This window comes from Leopardus geoffroyi, chromosome B1, assembly GCF_018350155.1.
Source record: "Leopardus geoffroyi isolate Oge1 chromosome B1, O.geoffroyi_Oge1_pat1.0, whole genome shotgun sequence".
In the NCBI taxonomy this organism is placed as follows: Eukaryota; Metazoa; Chordata; class Mammalia; order Carnivora; family Felidae; genus Leopardus; species Leopardus geoffroyi.
This window is the reverse complement of record NC_059327.1, coordinates 129256873-129277601: the sequence shown is the minus strand read 5'-3', so window position 1 is coordinate 129277601 and position 20729 is coordinate 129256873.

The following is a 20729-nucleotide window of genomic DNA, read 5'->3' as shown; positions in this document are numbered from 1 at the left end:
TAACTGAAATTTAATTAAAAACTTTAAAAAAGGTTTAAATATCTGAATAGATTGCAGCTTTAGTTCATGATCTTAGGGAAAATCTGTGAGCTTATCAGTTTGTTATTATAAGGGAGGAAAACAGCAAGAGAATGACAATGTGTAAGCCACTAATAACATGTTATATCAAATCATTTGAAGATAGAAGAAACATATTCTATGAAGTCCATTGGAACATATTCAAGTAGAATTGAAATTGATTGTATCAATCACTAAAATGAAATTTATTTTTTCCCTTTCTAGTCATCTGGTTTTATTTGTAGGTAATGAAAGACACACAAGATTAGTCTTAACTCTGGCACCATTATTTAAAGAAAGAGGCAATACTCACCTAAGATCAGGCATTGAAAAAAGCTGTCACATTTTTTTGTTTTTTTAGACTGTTTAAGTAATTCTCTCAACTACCATTAAATAGGAAATGGTCACTGCACATTTTCTTTACTTTTATTGATATAAAACTACATCCCCCCAAAATCCCACATAATAATTGATAAGAGTAGGACCCATTAAAACCAGAGACTTTTATATACGAGTGGCAGCAACCTCTAAATTTAGTGAAAATAAGTTATTTTATTGTTTGTGATCAAAACAAAAAAAAAATAACTGGGTCAGAGGATTTAACTGAGATTTGACTCTTTATGGCAGTTACATGGAAAAATTATGTGACAGAATTTTTTTCTCTTCAGTAAAAGCAATCTGCAATTATCCATTTACATTTTATCCTCTGAAAATGTCTAGTTTTGGGTAGGGGCAGGTGAGCTTTCATTTTAAATATTTTTCTTAGCCATTGTAATATTAAACACTCACACACACACACACACACACACACACACACACACATTACCACTTCTGGTAGTTGGTGGACCAACAGCCCTGACCATCAATAAGTATAATTAAATTTTTAAATCAAATATGGATAGCACTAAAAATATTAATTGAACTTATTTTTTAGAGAAGTTTAGGCTTATAGAAAATTGAGCAGATAACACACAATTTTCCTTTATATCTTCCCTGTTCCTCCTACCAAAAGTTTCCCTTATTATTAATATCTTGCGTTAGTGTGGTACATATGTTCCTATTGGTGAAATAACACTGATACATTATTATTTTTTTTTAAGTTTATTTGTTTTGAGTAAGAGAGAGAAAGCATGCATGAGAGCACATAAAGAGGGAAAGAGAGAATTCTAAGCAGGCTCCTTGCTGTCAGCTAGGTGCCTGATGAAGGGCTCAGTCTCATGAACCATGAGATCATGATCTCAGCTGAGATCAAGAATGAGTTTCTTAACTGACTGACCCAACCAGGCACCCCTGTGTGTTCACAGATATATAATGACATGTATCTATCATGACAGTGTCATACAGAAAAGACTTATTATTTTAAACATCCCTCGTGTTCCTCCTTTTCATCCTCACTCTTCTCCCTGAAACCCTGGAAGCTGCTATTGTTTTTCACTGTCTCTGTAATTTTGCCTTTTTTAGACTGTCATATAGTTGGAATCATACAGCATGTAGTCTCTTCAGATTCATGTCTTTCACTAAGCAACATATATTTAAGGTTACTCCATGTCTTTTTGTGGCTTTATAGCACATATCTTATTTACGCTGAATAATATTCCACTGTATGGATGTATCATAGTTTGTTTATCCATTCACATTTTGAAGGATATCTTGGTTACTTGCATTTTTTGACAATTATGAAGAAAGCTGCTATACACAGTCTTGTTCATATTTTCATGTGTACATAAATTTTCAACTCATTTGAGTACATGAAGCATGATTACTGTATCATATAGTAATATTATGATTAGCTTTGTAAGAAACTGCCAAGTTATCTTCCAAAGTTGCGGTACGTGTTTGCATCCCACCGCCAATGAAGAATTCTTATTGCTGTACATCCTCACCATCATTTGGCATTGTTGGATAGTTTGTTTGTTTGTTTGTTTGTTTGTTTTCAATTTTAGCTGTTTTAATAGGTATGTAGTGGCCCCATTACTGTTTTAATTTGTAATTCTCTAATGTCATATGATGATGAGCACCTTCTAATAAGTTTACTTGCTATTGCTTATCTCCTGAGCAATGTGTCTGTTCATATCTTTAACTATTAAGTTTATTTATTTATTTTAAGACAGAGAGAGAAAGAGAGTAGGAGGGAGTCAGGGAGGGGCAGAGAGAGCAGGACATAGAAACTCCCAAGCAGGGCTCAGTCTCACAAACCATGAGATCATGACCTAAGCCAAAATAGTCAGACACTTAACTGACTAAGCCACCTACATGCCCCTATCTATTTTTAATTGGATTGGGTTTTTTTATTATTGAGTTTTAAATACTTTTTTATATATGTACATATATACATATATACATGTATATATATGATATGTATTTAGCAGATATCTGTTTTACAAATATTTTCTCCTAGTTTGTGGCTTGTCTTTTCATTTTCTTAACAGTATCTCATACAAAATATAAGATCGTGTTGACTGATGGTAACGTTCTATTCAGATATATTTTTACTGAATTTCCCCCTGCTGGGTCTATCTATTACTAGTATAGAGGGCTGTTGAAGTCTTCATTTCTGATAATAGATTAGTCTGTTTCTCTTTGCAGTTCTATTAGGTTTTGCGTCACATGTGTTGAAAATCTATTTTCAGACATATAGGATTTTTATAGACATTAAGGATTTTTAGGTTTTCTTGGAGAATGAACCCCTTAATCATTATATAATACATTTTTTATTCCTGATTATCTTCCTTCTTTGTCGGACAAGTATGCTTTGTCTGAAATTAATAAAGCTACTCCTACTTTCTTTTTATTTGTGTCACAATGATATATCTTTCTCTATTCCTTTATTTGTTTTTATTTATTTAAATTTGCATCCAAGTTAGTGTATAGTGCAATAATGATTTCAGGAGTAGATTCCATTGATTCATCCCTATGTATAACACCCAGTGCTCATCCCAACAAATGTCTTCCTTAATGCCGCTTACCTATTTAACCCCTCTCCCCACCCACAACCCCTCCAGTAACCTTTGCTCTCTGTATTTAAGAGTCACTTAGGTTTTGTCCCCTTCCTTGTTTTTATATTATTTTTTCCTCCCTTCCCTTATGTTCATCTTAAATTCCTTAAATTCTTCATATGAGTGAAGTCATATGATATTTGTCTTTCTCTGACTAATTTCACTTAGCATAATACCGTTGAGTTCTATCCACATAGTTGCAAATGGCAAGATTTCATTCTTTTCGATTGCCGAGTAATTCTCCATTGTATACATATACCACATCTTTATCCATTCATTCATCCCTTTGTTTTTAATCTACATGTATATTTATATTGAATCTAGGTTTTCTAGACAAAATAGTGTTTAGTTTTTTTGATTTATTCACTTTCTCTCTTTTGATTGGTATATTAAATCATTTACATTTATTGTTATTACTGATACATTTAGATTAATAGCCATAGTATTTGTAACTATTTTCTATTAGTGTCCCATGTTCTTTTTTCTTTTTTTGTTTTCCACTCTTTTTCTACCTTGTGTGATTTTAACTGAGTACTTTATACAGTTCCATTTTCTCTCTTAACATATGAATTATACTCATTTTTTAAATATTTTGGGTGTCTCAATCACTTGTGCCTCCAACTTCAGCTGAGGTCATGATCTCACGGTTCTCAAGTGGGAGCTCCATATCATGCTCACTGTTGTCAGCCTGTCAGCACAGAGTTGGCCTAAGATCTTCTGTCCCCTCTCTCTTTGCCCCTCTTTGCACTCTCCCCAAAATAAATAATTATTAAAAAAAATAAATAAGCAAATGTATGTTTTATTGGGATTGTCCAGAGTTTGCAATACACATTTACAACTATATAAGTTAACATTCAAATGGCACTACACTATTTCATGGATAACACCAATACATTTTAATGGATTATCCCCAATTCCTACTTCCTGTTTCTTAAAGCATTTCCATCATTTTATTTCATTTATCTATAAGCTATATCACATAATACATTGTTATTATTTTGAACAATTATCAAGTAGAGAAATTAAGAAAAAGAAAAATAAGTGTTTATTTCATCTTCATTTATTCCTTTTCTAATGTTCTTCTCTTTATGTAGATTTGAGTTTCTACATTATTTTCCTTCTCTCTATAGAACTTTCAACCTTTCTTGCAAGTCATGTATGCTGGTGAAAACTTCCCTCAGTTTTCGTTTTCTGAGAAGTTCTTTACTTTTCCTTCATTTTTAATAATATTTTCACTGGATACAGAATTCTAGGTTGGTGGGTTTTTTTTTCTTTCAATGATTTAAACAATTCACTGCATCTTTTTCTAGATTTACTGGTTTGTAAAGAGAAGTCCAACATAATTCTTACCCTTGTTCTTTGTTCCTCTGTAGACCAGGAGTCCCTGAACCTTCTATCCCATCTCCCCACCCAATCATGACCTCTTTCAAGATTTTTTTTGTTGTCTTTCATTTTCTGAAGTTTGAATACAGTATGCCAGTTTTATATTTGTGTTGGAGTTTAACTTGCTTGGGGTTTTCTGATATTCCTATGTCTGTGCTTTGATGTCTGGCATTAATTTGAGGGACTTCTCAGTCATTATTTCTTCAAATATTTCTTTTCCTCTTTGTTTTTTCTTATCTTCTTTATTTTCATATTACATCTTTTGTAATTTCCCACAGTTCTTAGATATGTCTTTTTTTTTCTTTTCCATTCTTTTTTTTTCCTTTTTAAATTAAAGCTTGGAAATTTTCTATTAGCATATGCAAAAGCTCACTGATTCTTTCCTCATCTGTGTCAAGTCCACTGATTGGCCCATCAAGATATTCTCCATTACTGTTACAGAGTTTGTAATATCTAGCATTTCCTTCTGCTACTTTCTTAGAGTTTCCATAGCTCTGCTTACATTACTTGTCTGTTCCTGCATGTTTTCTGTTTTTTCCATTGAACCTCTTAGTGTATTAATCATAGTTATTTCACCTTCCCTATCTTGCAATTCCAAACTTCTGTTATTTGCAAGTCCGGTCCTCTTGTTTGCTTTGTTGTTTAGACTGTCTTTTCTCTTTTTGTTTAGCATGTCTTAAAATTCTTTGTTGAAAGGGACATTATATATTGGGTAATAGGAACTAAGACAAATAAGCCTTTAGTGTGAGGCTTTAGTTTTATCTTATAGGAGATATGTTGAATTTATTGTCTTAACCATATGTATCTAATCTTTCAGTTTCTCTAGTGTCCTTGTGTTTTGTCGCCCCTGTGTTATTCATGTTTCCTTACCAAATTATTCTTAAATGGAATCTAAAATTTGCAGGTTTTTAATCTGTAATTTTCTGTTATTTTACAGGAGTCCTTTTGATGTGATCATAAGTTATGGTGAGGAGGAGACATTATGCTTTAATTCTATGACTAGGTCTAGGTATTTTACTGGGTTTGTGTCCCAGAGCTATAATTTTCACAAATGCTTCTCAGATTTTATTCCCTCTCAAGAGAGATAGGAAGGTAAAAATGTGCTGAAATTAGGTATTTCCTTTTTCCCACATGGGTCTAGCTCTGGCATCTGGCAAAGAAACTTCCTTCTGGGAAGGGAGGAGAGCAAAATTCTCTGGATGTTTTTCAAATGATTACTTGTCCCCTGAGCTTACATCAAATGGTTATTTTCCCACTCCCCTGCTTTTGAAAGGACAAGAGTACTTTTTTTTCTGATTTTCACCATGGTGAAGACTCCTAGTGTTGACTCCTAGAGATAAAACTCACAAAAATGTGTGGTCCCCCTAAGACTGGGCACCCAGGAGTTTTTAACTTTCAAGCTAGTCCACATTCAAACTCCAGAGGCCTCTGTTCCTGATAAGCTATGATTCTGTGAGGACATCGGTGTCTTCAATTCTCTGATGTACCTAAAAAGAGTTGTTGACTTTCTGTGTGTTCAGATATTTTCTCATTATAGGGTTTGGAATAACAACTTATTTTTTTTTCTTTTTTTAACATTTATTTATTTTTGAGGGACAGAGATAGAGCACAAGCAGGGGACAGGCAGAGAGAGAAGGAGAAACCAAATCTGAAGGAGGCTCCAGGCTCTGAGCTGTCAGCATAGACCCCAACATGGGGACCAAACTCGTTGACAGTGAGATAATGACCTGAACCAAAGTTGGATGTTTAACTGACTGAGCCATCCAGGTGTCCCTGGAGTCACAACTTCTAAGCTCTTTACATATCAGATCAAAAGCTGGAAGCCTAGATATCAGTTGAAAAAATCTATCAATGTCTTACCAAGTTAATTAGTAAAATAGGAATATAAATATATATGAAAAGTTGTGAAAATTGCTTTTGAATTAAAAAATCATATAGGGTGCCTTAGTGGCTCAGTTGGTTGAGCAGCCAACTGAGTTCATGGTCTCAAAGTTCGGAAGATCAAGCCCCACTGTCAGTGCAGAGCCTGTTTTGGATTTCCTCTCTCTCTGCCTCCTCCCTGCTTATTCTCTCTCTCTCAAAATGAATAAGTAAACATTTTTTGAAAGGCATAAACATTGATTGTAATAGTAGCAGAGAAAAATAAAACAGAAAATTAAATGGAACAAAAATTACTGACCAGCTCTCTAAAAGAAACAATGGAAGTCAGAAAGTAGTGGCATGATATTTTACTCTAAACTGACAAATATCCTTTGTAAGGATGAGGTGAAAAAAGACATTTGCCAAAAGCAAAAATAGAGATTTTATTACAAATGAATTGCTACCAAAGGAAATTTTTAAGTAAGTAGTGGGCAGAAGAAAATAATATCGAAGGAAAATTCTGAGATGCAAAAATAATAAAGAACATAGAATGCTATACTATTAATGAATAAATCTAGAGATATCTATAAAAACAATATAATTGATTCTTCTGTGGGTTTCAAAAATAAAGAAATAATCTACATAATAAAACCAGTATAAAATGTTGAGGTGTGTGTTTGACTTTAAGGTTCTTGTGTTAAGGGACATTAGTAAGGATATTGACTAATTTTAGATTTTGATAACCTAAAATTAATTATAAAATATCTAATATAACTACAAAGATTACAAATAGAATGTACAACATTCTAATTAGTAAAAAATATAGATTAAAAATTACTCTGGGGGTGCCTGGCTTGCTCAGTCAGTTAAGTGTCTGACTTGGTTTCAGGTCATGATGTTACAGTTCATGAATTTGTGCCCTCCATCGGGCTTGGTGCCCACAGCTAAGAGCATGGAGCCTGCTTTGGACTGTATTTGCCTCTCTCTCTGCCCTCCCCTGCTTGCCCCCCCTCTCAAAAATAAACATAAAAAATTACTCTGACAATCAAAAGGAGGATATTGCTATGGTGGCCGGACATAGAAGTATATTGAAACAACTGTTGGTAGACTGCACAGTGGTGCAGCCACTCTGGAGAACATTATGAAGGTTCCTCAAAAAGTCAAAAATAGAACTACCCTATGATCCAGCAATTGCACTTCTAGGTATTTGCCTAAAGGATAAAAAATACAGATTCAAAGGGGTACATGTATCCTGATGTTTACAGCAGCATTATGAACAATACCCAAAATATGGAGAGAGCCCAAATTTCCACCATCTGATGAATGGATAAAGAAGAAGTAGCGTGTGTGTGTGTGCGCGCGCACGTGCGCACACAATGGAATATTACTCAACCATCAAAAGGAATGAAGTCTTGCCATCTGTAACCACACGAATGGAACTAGAGTGTATATTGTTAAGTGAAATAAGTCAGTCAGAGAAAGACAAATACCATATGATTTCATTCATAATGTGGAATTTAACAAAGCATGAACATATGGGAGGGGGAAAAATGAGAGAAAGAGGGAAACAAACCAAAAGAGACACTTAATGATAGAGAACAAACTATTAAAGATAGAGGGTTAATGGAGGGAGTGGGTGGGAAATGAGCTACATGGGTGATGGGTATTAAGGAGGCCATTTGTCATGATGAGCACTGGGTATTGTATGTAAGTTATGAATCACTGAATTCTATTCCTAAAACCAATGTTGCATTGCATGTTAACTAACTAGAATTTAAATAAAAATTTGAAAAGAAATAAAATAGAAATATGTTGCATTAGAAGATGTAAGCTAAGAATGTAAAATAATAAAATGAAGTATATCAGTGATTGCAATGAATCTACATAAACCATTTTTTTAAGCCAGGCTATGGTTTATTTATAGAACACTCATAAAGTTTGGATCAAACTTCATGCACACAGAAATATTGAGTAAAAGGAAAAAAAATGATGAATAAAGAAATAAAAAAGAAAAACTCAAGCAAATAATAAAAACTAACTTTAAAAAGAAAATTGGTTATAGTATTTTGTGATATTTTGTATATATCCATGTGCAGTTGTAAAGGACTGAGAGAGATGTCTGTGCTAGAGATGCATATTGGGGAGTTGTTTGCAAACAGATAATATTTAAAGTTTTAAGACCTAAGACACCAAAGAGTGAATTTTATAAGAAGAAAAGACAATCAAGATTGAATGCCAGAAATCGCCAACTTTAAGATGTCAGTAAGATGAGGAAGAAGCAGTAAAGTAGATTAAGAACAAGTCACCAACTTGAAAGGAAGAAAACCAGGCAATGAATCCTCAAACAAAGGGATCTTAAAAATATGGAACTTTTCCCCTGATAAATAAGGGGTCTACCATACCAAGTGCCTCAACCCATAGATCCTGCACAGGAGAGATGAGCAACCAAAATGCCTGGCTTTGGAAATAAACAGGAATTATACGAACTGTAGGAAACAGAGAATCTGCTCTTAAAAGGCCCACACACAAATTCACTTGCACTGGACCCTTGGACAGAAATACCAGTTTGAAATCACTTAGACTATATGTGAAGGAGACCCACTTACTAAACTTAAAATGTCTATCAGAAAGGCAAGAAATCCTTTAGGTTCTCTCAGAGGCAGAGACACCAGAGGGTGCCATTTTTATGATCTCACTCTAGCTTCTAATAATGGCAATGTGGGAGCCATTTGGAACTCTACCTCTAACGTGTTAGCACTTGAGAGTGTACCCACTGAATGCCTTGCCTACACCCCTACTATAGCTTTGTGTCATAGTTGGGTCAAGCAAGATCCCCAATTTATACTTGTACTACAACTGCATGTCACAACGAGGTCAGGCAAGAACTTTGTTTCACAGTGTGAACTTCAACAAGGAGAAAGAAAATACATATAAACAAACAAACAAATAAATAAACAGAAGTTACAGCACTGAAGGACACAATAAATTAATTGACAAATACACTAGAGGGGTCCAACAGAACACTGGATGAAGCAGAAGAACAGATTGGTGAAGTGGAACACAAGAATGGAATGCATACAGATTGACAAAAAAACATTAAAAAATAAAGTATTTTAAGGGAACTTTAGGACAACATCACATATAATAACATTCACATTATAGGGGTCCCAGAAGGAAAGAGGGAGAGAAGACTAGAAAGCTTATTTGAAGAATTAATGGCTAAAAATTTCCCTAATCTGGTGAATAAAACATGCATCCATGTTCAGGAACCCCAGAGAGTTTGAAATAAGAAGAATTCAAGGAGAACTACAGCAAGACATATTAAAATTAAAATGGTAAAAATTAGGGGCACCTGAGTGGCTCAGTCAGTTAAGTGTCCAACTTTGGCTAAGGTCATATCTCAAGGTTCACAAGTTCAAGCCTTGCATCAAGTTTTGTCCTGATAGCTCAGAACCTGGAACCTGCTTCAGATTCTGTGTCTCCCTTTCTCTCTCTGACCCTCCCCCACTCACGCTCTGTCTCTCTAAAAAATAAATATTTTCTAAAAAGTAAATAGTAAAAATTAAAGATAAAGAAAGAATCCTAAAAACAGCAAGGGAAGAAAAATTTGTTACATACAAGGGCAACCCCATAAAACTATCAGCTAATTTTTCAGCAAAAAAAAATTTGCAGGCTAAAATGGAGTAGCATGACATATTCAACGTGTTGAAAAGAAGAAACTTCCAAGCAAGAATTATCTTGCAATATTATGATTCAGATTGAAACAGAGATTAAGGATTTTTCAGATAAGCAAATCTTAAAGGAGTTCATTGCCACTAAATTAGCCTTACAAAAAATGTTAAAAAGACTTCTCTAAGCTGAAAAGTAGTGCACAGATAAATGATTTTACAAAAGTAAAAATCTCAACTGAAAAAGTAAATATATAGTTAAGATAGTAGATCAATCATTTATAAAGCAAATATGAAGGTTAAGAGACAAAAGCAGTAAAATACCTAAAACTACAATAATTAATGGATCCATAAAAAGCATGCAAAATGTGACATCAAAACATAAAATTGGAGGAGTAGTAAAAATATAAGTTTGAAAAGTTTTCAAATTTAACTTACTATCAACTTAAAACCAATGTTTTATATGCAAATCTCATAATAACCACAAAGCAAAAACAAAAGCAAATGAGAAAGGAATTCAAATATAACAATAAAGAAATTCATGAACCTACAAGGGAAAGAGAAACAGAAGAAAAAAACAGAAACTACAAAAAAAAAAACAGAAAATAATTATCAAAATGATAATCAGTATGTACCTATCAATAATTACTTTAAATATAAATGCACTATATTCTTCAATCAAAAGACATAAAGTGACTGGGTAAAAGTTTCAAAAAGGATCCATCTATACATTCCCTATAACAGACTTACTAAGAATTAAAGACACACACAGACCAAAAGTAAAGAGATAGAAAAAGATATTCCATGCAAATGGAAACAGAAAGAAAGTTGGTGTAGCTATACTCAGACCAGACAAAAGAGACATTAAAGCAGACTGTAATAAAAAACAAAGAAGGGAATTACATAACAATAAAGAGTTCACCTAGTAAGGATACATAATATTTATAAATATATATGCACCCAATTTAGAAGAACCAAATGTGTAATGCAAATACTAACGAGCCTAAAGAGAGAAATTGAGAGGAATATGATAATAGCAGGGGACTTTAACAGCCAACTTAAAGCATTGGATCCAGACAGAAAATCAAGAGGATACATCATCCTTAAATGACACATTAGACCAGATGGACTTAATAAATATAAACATAACACTCCATCAAAAAAAAAAAAATAGACTATACATTGTTCTCAAGGACACATGGGACATTATCCAGGATAGATTATATGTTAGCCCACAAAACAAGTCTCAGTAAATTCAAGATGACTGAAATCATAGCAAGAATCTTTTCTGACTACAGTGCTATGAAAGTAGAAATCAGTCACAGGAAGAAAACTGGGAAAAAAAACAACAACACAAAAATGTGGGAATTAAAGAACATGCTACTGAACACCAGTGGGTCATCAAAGAAACCAAGGGACAAATCCTAGATAGAAATAAAAACAGAAATATGACATATCAAAGTTATGGAATATAACATAAATGATCCTAAGAAGGAAGTTGATAGCAATACAGGCCTACCTCGAGAAACAAGAGAAATCTCAAATTAACAATTTAACTTTACACTTAAAGAACTAGAAAAACAAAAAGCCCAAATTTAGTAGAAACAATAAAAATCAGAGCACAAATAAATTAAATAGAGATTTAAAAGAGAATAGAAAACATCAATGAACCATTCTATTAGGGAGGTTGAATCAGTAAGGCAAAAATTCCCAACAAACAAAAGTCCAGGATCAGACGATTTCACTGGTGAATTCTCCAAACATTCAAAGATTTAATAACTATCCTTCTGTAGCTCTTCTAAAAAACAGAAAAGTAGAAAATGTTTCCAAACTCATTATATGAAGCCAACATTACCTTAATACCAAAACCAGGCAAACATTCCACAAAAAAATATTTATAGGCCAATATTCTTGATGAATATAACTGCAAAAATTCTCAATAAAATATTGGCAAACCAAATTCAACAACACATTGAGAAGATCATACACCATGATCAACTGGGATTATTCCAGGGATGCAAAGGATAGTTCAATATCCACAAATCAATCAATGCAATATACCACATTAACAAAATTAAAAATAAAAGTCATATAATCATCTCAATAGTTGTTGAAAATACATTTGACAAAAGTCAGCATTTATAGTAAAAACTTTCAAGGGGCACCTGGATGGCTCAGTCAGATAAGTGTCTGACTTCCACTCAGGTCATGATCTCACAGTTCGTGAGTTTGAGCCCTGCATTAGGCTCCGTGCTGACACCTGAGAGCCTGGAGCCTGCTTCGGCTTCTGTGTCTCCCTGTCTTTCCCTGTCCCTCCCCTATTTACATTCATTCTCTCTCTCTCTCTCTCTCTCTCTCTCTCTCTCTCTCTTTCAAAAATAAATAAACATTAAAAACTTTCAACAAAGTGGGTACAGAGAAACTATACCTCAACATAATAAAGGGCATATATGAAAAACCCACAACCATCATCCTTAATGGTGAAAAACTAAAAGTTCTTCTATTAAGATCCAGGAACAGGGGCGCCTGGGTGGCGCAGTCGGTTAAGTGTCCGACTTCAGCCAGGTCACGATCTTGCGGTCCGTGAGTTCGAGCCCCGCGTCAGGCTCTGGGCTGATGGCTCGGAGCCTGGAGCCTGTTTCCGATTCTGTGTCTCCCTCTCTCTCTGCCCCTCCCCCGTTCATGCTCTGTCTCTCTCTGTCCCCCCAAAAATAAATAAACGTTGGAAAAAAAAAAGAAAAGAAAACTAGATTTCACAGAAAAAAAAATATTAAAAAAAAAAAAAAAGATGCAGGAACAAGGCAATGATGCCCACTTTTGCCACTTTATTCAACATAGTATTGGAAGTCCTAACTGCAACAGTTATACAAGAAAAATAAATAAAATGCAACCAAATCAGAAAGGAAGAAGTAAACCTGTCTCTATCTGCAGATGACATGATACTATATATAGAAAATCCTGAAATCCACACCAAAAAAAAAAAAAAACCTGTTAGAACTAATAAACAAATTCAGTAAAGTTGCAGGAAACAGCCAATATACAGATATTTGTGGCATCCCTATATAGTAATAAAGAGCTACCATAAAAAGTAATTAATAAAACAATATCATTTGCAATTACATAAAAAATATTAAAATACAGGGGCGCCTGGGTGGCGCAGTCAGTTAAGCGTCCGACTTCAGCCAGGTCACGATCTCGCGGTCCGTGAGTTCGGGCCCCGCGTCGGGCTCTGGGCTGATGGCTCAGAGCCTGGAGCCTGTTTCCGATTCTGTGTCTCCCTCTCTCTCTGCCCCTCCCCCGTTCATGCTCTGTCTCTCTCTGTCCCAAAAATAAATAAACGTTTAAAAAATATATATTAAAATACAGAGTAACAAATTTACTCAGGAGGTGAAAGACCTGTACTCTGAAAACTGTAACACACTGATGAAAGAAACTGAAGACACAAATAAATAGAAATATATTCAGTGCTCATGTTTTGGAAGAATTCATATTATTAAAATATCCATACTACCCAAAGCAATATATGGATTCAGTGCACCTCTATCACTTTCCAGTGACATTTTTCACAAAACTAGGGCAAATTATTCGAAAATTTGTATGGAACCACAAATGATTCTGAATAACCAAAGCAATCATGAGGAAGGAAAACAAAGTTGGAGGTATCACACTTACTGATTTCAAACTATACTACAAAGCTATAGTAATGAAAAGAGCATGGTATTGGTTTAAAAACAGACACATACTCAATGGAACAGAATAGCGACGCCAGAAATAAATCCACTCACATACGGATAATTAATTTGTAACAAAGAAACCAAGAACACACAATACAGAAATGATATATATATCTTCAATAAATGGTGGGAAAACTAGATAGCTGCATGCAAAAGAATGAAACTAGAACTCTATCTTACACTATACATAATAATTTGCCCAAAACTGATTAAATATTTGAATGTAATACCTGAAACCATAAAAATTCCTAATAGAAAATACAGGCAAGAAGCCTTGATATTGATCTTAGTGATGTATTTGTGCATCTGATGTCAATGGCAAGGGTAATAGGAGCAAAAATAAATAAATGGAACCATATCAAATTAAAAAAAAATTCCTCACAGCAAGAGAAACCATCATTAAAACAAAAAGACAGCCCACTGATAATGAGAAGGTATTTGCAAATCATATATCTAGTAAGGGGTTATCCAAAATATGTAAAGAATTTGTACAACTCAACAATAAAAAAAAAAACACAAGCAAGCTGATTAAAACGGCAGAATACGGAGTATGGAAAATAGTATAGAGATTCCTCAAAAAGTTAAAAATAGAACTACACTATGATCCAGCAATTTCACTACGAAATATTTACCCAAAGAATACAAAAATACTAATTCAAAGAGATAGACATATCCTGATGATTATAGAAGCAATATCTACAATAGCCAAATTATGGAAACAACCCAAGTGTCCATCAATTGTTGAATGGATAGAGAAGATGTGGTATATATTTTAAATGGAATATTCCTTAGCCATATAAATGAATGAAATCTTGCCATTTGCAACAACATGGACAGAGCTGAAGAATACTATGATAAATGAAATAAGTCAAAGAAAGACAAATGCCATATGATTTCACTCATGTGAAATTTAAGAGACAAACAAATGAGTAAAGGGGGAAAAAGAGAAAGCGAAGCAAAGCAAGGAACAGATTCTTAACTATAAAAAACAAACTGACAGTTACCAGAGGGGAGGTGGGTGGCAGAATGGGTTAAATAGGTGATGGGGATTAAGGAGTACAGTTGTGCTGAGCTGAGTATTGAATTACTATAAGTGTTGAATTACTATATTGTACACCTGAAACTATTATTACACTGTTTGTTAACTAACTGGGATTTAAATAAAAACTTTAAAAACAAAACAAAAGGGCAGTGTATATAATAGACACTTTTTCCGAAGAAGACATAGAGATGGCCAACAGGCACATGAAAAGATGTTCAACATCACTAAGTATTAGAAAAATATAAATTAAAATTAAAATGAGATATCACCTCATACTCATATCTATTAGAATTGCCATTATCAATAAGATGAGAAATAATAAATGTGAGAGAATGTGAGGAAAAGGGAATCCTCACACATTGTTGGTGGAAATATAAATTGGTGTAACTATGACAAAAAACATGGCTATTCCACCCAAAAAAAAAAAAGAATAGATCTACCAAGGGTGCTTGGATGGCTCAGTTGGTTACCATCTGACTCTTGATTTTGGCTCAGGACATGAATCTCAATCATCAGATCGAACCCCACATAGGGCTCTGGGCTGGGCATGAAGCCTGCTTAAGATTCTTTCTGTCTCCCACGTTCCTCCCCTCCCTTTTGCTCTCTCTCTTGCTCTCTCTCTCTCTCAAACAACAACAAAAATCTACCATATGATCCAGCAATTCTACTTCTTGGTATTTATCTAAAGATTATGGAAACACTAATTTGAAATATATATATAGCCCTATTTTCATTGCAGCATGATTTTTAATACCCAAAATATGGAAACAGCCTACATGCCCATTGATAAATGAATTGAATGGATAAAAAGGATGTGGTTTACATATACAATGGAATACTCCTCAGTCATAAAGAAAAGTGAAATCTCCCTATTTGTGACAATATGGATGAAACTTAAGGAGATTACGCTAGGTGAAATAGGCAGAAAGAGAAAAATATTTATCATATAATTACACTCATGTGGAATCTAAACAAACAAATAAACAAATATAAAAACAAACTCATAGATGCAGAGAACAAATTGATGGTTAGCAGAAAAGAATAGGATTGAGATGTTGGCAAAATGGGTGAAGGGGGTCAACTGAATGTTTATGGTTGGTAACTAGACTATGTGATCATTTTGGTGATCATTTTGTACTGTATATAGATGTTGAATTATAATGAAGTATACCTAAAACTTAAAATTATATATACACACCAATTTTACCTCAAAAACTCAATGCCAATTACTTTTTGAAAGCACAAATATAAAATTATAGAAACTGATGAGCAATAGTGCTCAAATTCAAAGCATAAATGATAAAATTTGGGACTATTTAAATATCTTTCTTAACCCAGTATAAGTACACATTATCATTTCAATATATAATGTGATTAGGTGAGAGAAATTTAAAAAAAGGGAGGAGGTAAATTCAAAAAATCTCTTCAATAAGAACTGAGGACAATTTCATTATATATAAAATCTAAGATACTGAAGTAGATATTTTCCATGGCTCCTTTCATAACTAAAGTTCTATGAGTTTTTTCAAAATTTGTTTCTGAGTGGCTCTTCCATATTATGAAAAACGATCACTTTACAAAGCACACTTTATGGATAAAAAAGCTGGTTATAATTAGGTAGAAGGAAAGACTCTACAAAGTTTCTTTATAAAAAGGGGCATTTAACCAACCCAATGAACTATGGTTCTGCTGATTTTTTTGCAGTAGGATAATTTTAATGCATACTGGAAAAGGTCACAATTAAATATTTGATCTCCTTAACTCAATGTTAATTTCTGTAAATTCAGAACAAGCCAGAAAATGGAATATTTTTTCTCTGTAATTTGTATGTTAACCAGAACTACTAGAATTTCATTGAGGAATTATAAGTATCTCAGAAATTCTTTCCAGGTAGTACAATTTTAGTGAATAAATAGATCAAATCTATTTCCTCTTCTTGCTGACAAGAGCTGTTAGCAGAATTTGCACTGAATGAACATTATTGCTATGCTATCTGGAATTAGTACAATTTCTAGGAAGCTCTAAAAATTCTGGGCAGCATGTATGAATCTAAGGATAATTTTAATTTCTTACTGCTGGTGAACTCTTGCTCAGCTTTTTCTATAATCTCTAATCTATAAATTACCAAGTCCAAATGATTAGATAAAGGGAAATTGGGTATTTCTCTTAGTACCTCTGTTATATTGGAATTTCTTCTCCACTAATATTGATTTATACCCAAAATTTGGAAGATTTAGGCATCCTCATGAGAATCATAAATGAACATACATTCTAAATTCAAACTGTATATCATTGTTATTTAAATATCAAATGATTCTGGGGCGCCTAGGTGGCGCAGTCGGTTAAGCGTCTGACTTCAGGCAGGTCACGATCTCGCGGTCCGTGAGTTCGAGCCCCGCGTCGGGCTCTGGGCTGATGGCTCAGAGCCTGGAGCCTGTTTCCGATTCTGTGTCTCCCTCTCTCTCTGCCCCTCCCCCGTTCATGCTCTGTCTCTCTCTGTCCCAAAAATAAATAAACGTTGAAAAAAAAATAATTTAAAAATAAATGAATAAATAAATAATAAATATCAAATGATTCCAAGACAGAATATGTACTTAGTGATTATTTATTCATCACTGAATTATACCAAAATATTTTTGATACAGCATTTTTATTATTGATTTAAATTCCATTTTAGTTAAATATGCATCTGAGTATAAGTGGATATTAGAACACTTGTAGTTCATATATTTCAATATATTATTTTTTATTGCATTTGTCACCAAAAATGACTGAGAGAAAGAGTTGTGTGTGTATGTGTGTGTGTGTGTGTGTGTGTGTCTATATGTGTATGTGAGTCTGTGAATAAATATATATGAATAAGAGAATAAAAGATTAGACCTATGGCATAGCAGTCATAGGTTTCTCTGTGATATGGCATTAATAGAATATTAATTTTTAATGCAGGGACACTTATTATTTCTATGCAGCCTCCTTAAAAACATAATTAACATTTACATTTTAAAAATGCATAGGAATGATTTATTTACTTTAATAATTAGTTTTTTGTGTGCGTGCTAATGAATTCTGCTTTCCTCCTATAATGGTTGGAACAGTATGTTGATATACCAGGGTATGGTATGTCATGGGGGTCAATGTACCATTTTCAAGGTAGCATGATCAATACCATGCTCCTGGTCACTTAGACAAAAGTTCTTGGATTCGGATTTCGGGTGCTACACAGTGCCACATAGAATTCAGAAGAATTCAGAACGTCTGGATGTTTTAAGGTAGGAGTGTATGATGGAAAGTGGGGACCACTGTTTATTAGGAAGATGTATAATCTCTGGGGACAGAGAATGTGAAGTTGCAAAAGGAGTTCAGCTGTATTCACTTCACAAAGGCAAAACAAATGTTAAGACATATATATCGTGAGAGCCATGTTTAAATGCTTAAATTTAATGTTTAAATTAAGATTAATTTAATATAAAAACTAAGAAAATAATTGGCTTAATCACTCCACCATGTGAACCAACACAGACTATACTTCGAATAAGTATTTTGATCTTGGTCTGAGCCCTTGTTAACATAAAGTGATAGCTAAAAGATTTACTCTTTTTTGGGTTATTTCTTTGGGTTCAACTTAGATGTTATGTTCTACCATCAATACTTGTGATAACATGACTGATAATTAAGGCAGTGATACATTTCTAAATAAATTTGTTAGCACAATAATTAAAACAGAAAAAAATAAATTCTTAATGTTGGGCCATATCCAACAGTTAATAAGCAATCCTGCTTTTGGCCAGGATAGGCTAATAGAAACCATGTTATCCTTACCAATAAAAAACTGGACAAAATAGGTAAGACAATAGTTTTCAAATTTGGGGTAACAGACATTAATTTATGAAAGAACAAAAACATATGAGGTAAGTCATACTTTGTTGTCTAGAGAGAGTTTCCAGGCAGCAGTATAGAAAAGAAAAACTGAAACAGATTTTCACAATCTAAGTGAAGAAACAGAGGTCAGAGTTGGGGAGGCCAAGGCAGGTAAAATGTGGAGGACAGAGTACTGAAGAGGAAAGAGGAAAAGAGCTGAATGAACACACACACAAACACAAACACACACACACACACACACACACACACACACACACTCACAACACAACACACATATTCAAGGACTTCAGAGGTTTTCCCTCAAGTCTTCAGCTGAATGTTGAACAGTGAGATTTTGTGGAAAATTTCTCACATGTAATTGTAAAAGCCAATAAGTAACTTTCTAGCTTAAGAAACAAGAAAGCAAAGAAAGGCAAATTAAGACCAAAATAAGTAGAAGTGAATTATAAAGATAAGAGTAAGAATTCTTAAAAGAGACAACACAGGAGCACCTGGGTGGCTCAGTTGGTTAAGTGTCTGACTCTTGATTTTGGCTCAGGTCATGATTTCACAGTTCGTGAGTTCGAGCCCCTCATTGTGCTCCGTGCTGACAGTGCAGAGCCTGCTTGGGATTTTCTCTCTCTCTCTTACCTTCGTGCACACTCTGTCTCTCAAAATAAATAAATAAACTAAAAATAAGGGAGAGAGACAAGACAAAAATAAGAAAAAATGAATGTGAGCAACATTATTTCTTAAAATGATCATAATGATAGTTCTCTAGCCACACTGACTGAAAAAAGAGGAGAGAAGATAAAACTTACCAAATAATGAGAATAAGAGATAGGACATCAAAAATCATGCTACATTATACACATATTAAAGGCTTAAATTCAAAAATGTAGATGAAATAGACATTCATTACCAAAGCACTTATAAGAAGTGACATAAACTGAATAGCTTCATATCTACTAAAGAAATTGGATTTGTAGTTCAACATTTTCTTTGAAGAAAATGCCAACTCCCGATGTTTTCACTATTAACTTATTCAAAATTTACTAAATAAATATTATCAATTCTGCACATAATTTTATTCTGTGAGGGTAAAAATTCCCTAAAATTAAACTAGGAAAAGAAATTCCAAGAGAACTGTAGATCATCAGTATGTCTCATAAAAACAGACACAAAAATTCTTGACAAAATTTTAATAAGTTATATTTAACAACATAAAAAAAGATTAAGACCTCAAAGCCATGTGATATATTTCCCCCAGGAAGGCAAAAGTTGACATAACGTTTGAAAATCAGTATAATTCATCGTATTATATATTTTTAAAAGTTTGATTATCCTAACCAGTGCAATGGGGAGAGGGAGAGGCAGCTGGCAAAGTGCAATCAGATGGCAAAAGAAGAAGTACCAGCGCTTTATGCACAAAATCCAGAAATAGGATTGTCTATGGAGGAAATCCTAAAGAACCAGAAAAAAAATTCTAGTAGGGTACAAAGTCAACATATAACAACTGATTCTATTTATTGTTAGTAGTAATGAGCAACTGGAAATAATATTTTAAGTAATATTAACAATAGAATTAAAGACATAATATATTAAAAATACATTCGATAAAAGAAGTCTAATCAGTTGAAAACTGCAATATATTCCTGAGAAAAATTAATGAAGTTCTAAATAAATGGAAAAATACACTTTTCCCATTGTTCGGAATACTCATATTTCCTTAAAATGTTAATTCTCTTTGTAATGCTCTAAGATTCAACACAATCCCTATAAAACTCTTAGCAGGCTATACTGTAGGAATTGATGAGTCCATTCTACAGTTTACATGGAAATGTAAAGGACTAAAGTTAGCCAAAATAATTTTGAAAAAAAAAACTGAAGAACTTATGCTATATGATATCAAAATTTACTACAAATCTGCAGCAAAGAAGATTGTATGATATTGGCATTTAAAAAGACACCTAGATGAGTAGGAAAGAATAGTGTCAAGAAATTGGCCTATGCATATGTTGTCATTGACTTTTGTCAAAGATGCCAGGCAAAGCAGTGAAATAGACAATCTTTTTCAAAAAAATAATTCTGAAACAATTGGATGGCCATATGCACAAATAAATAAATGAGT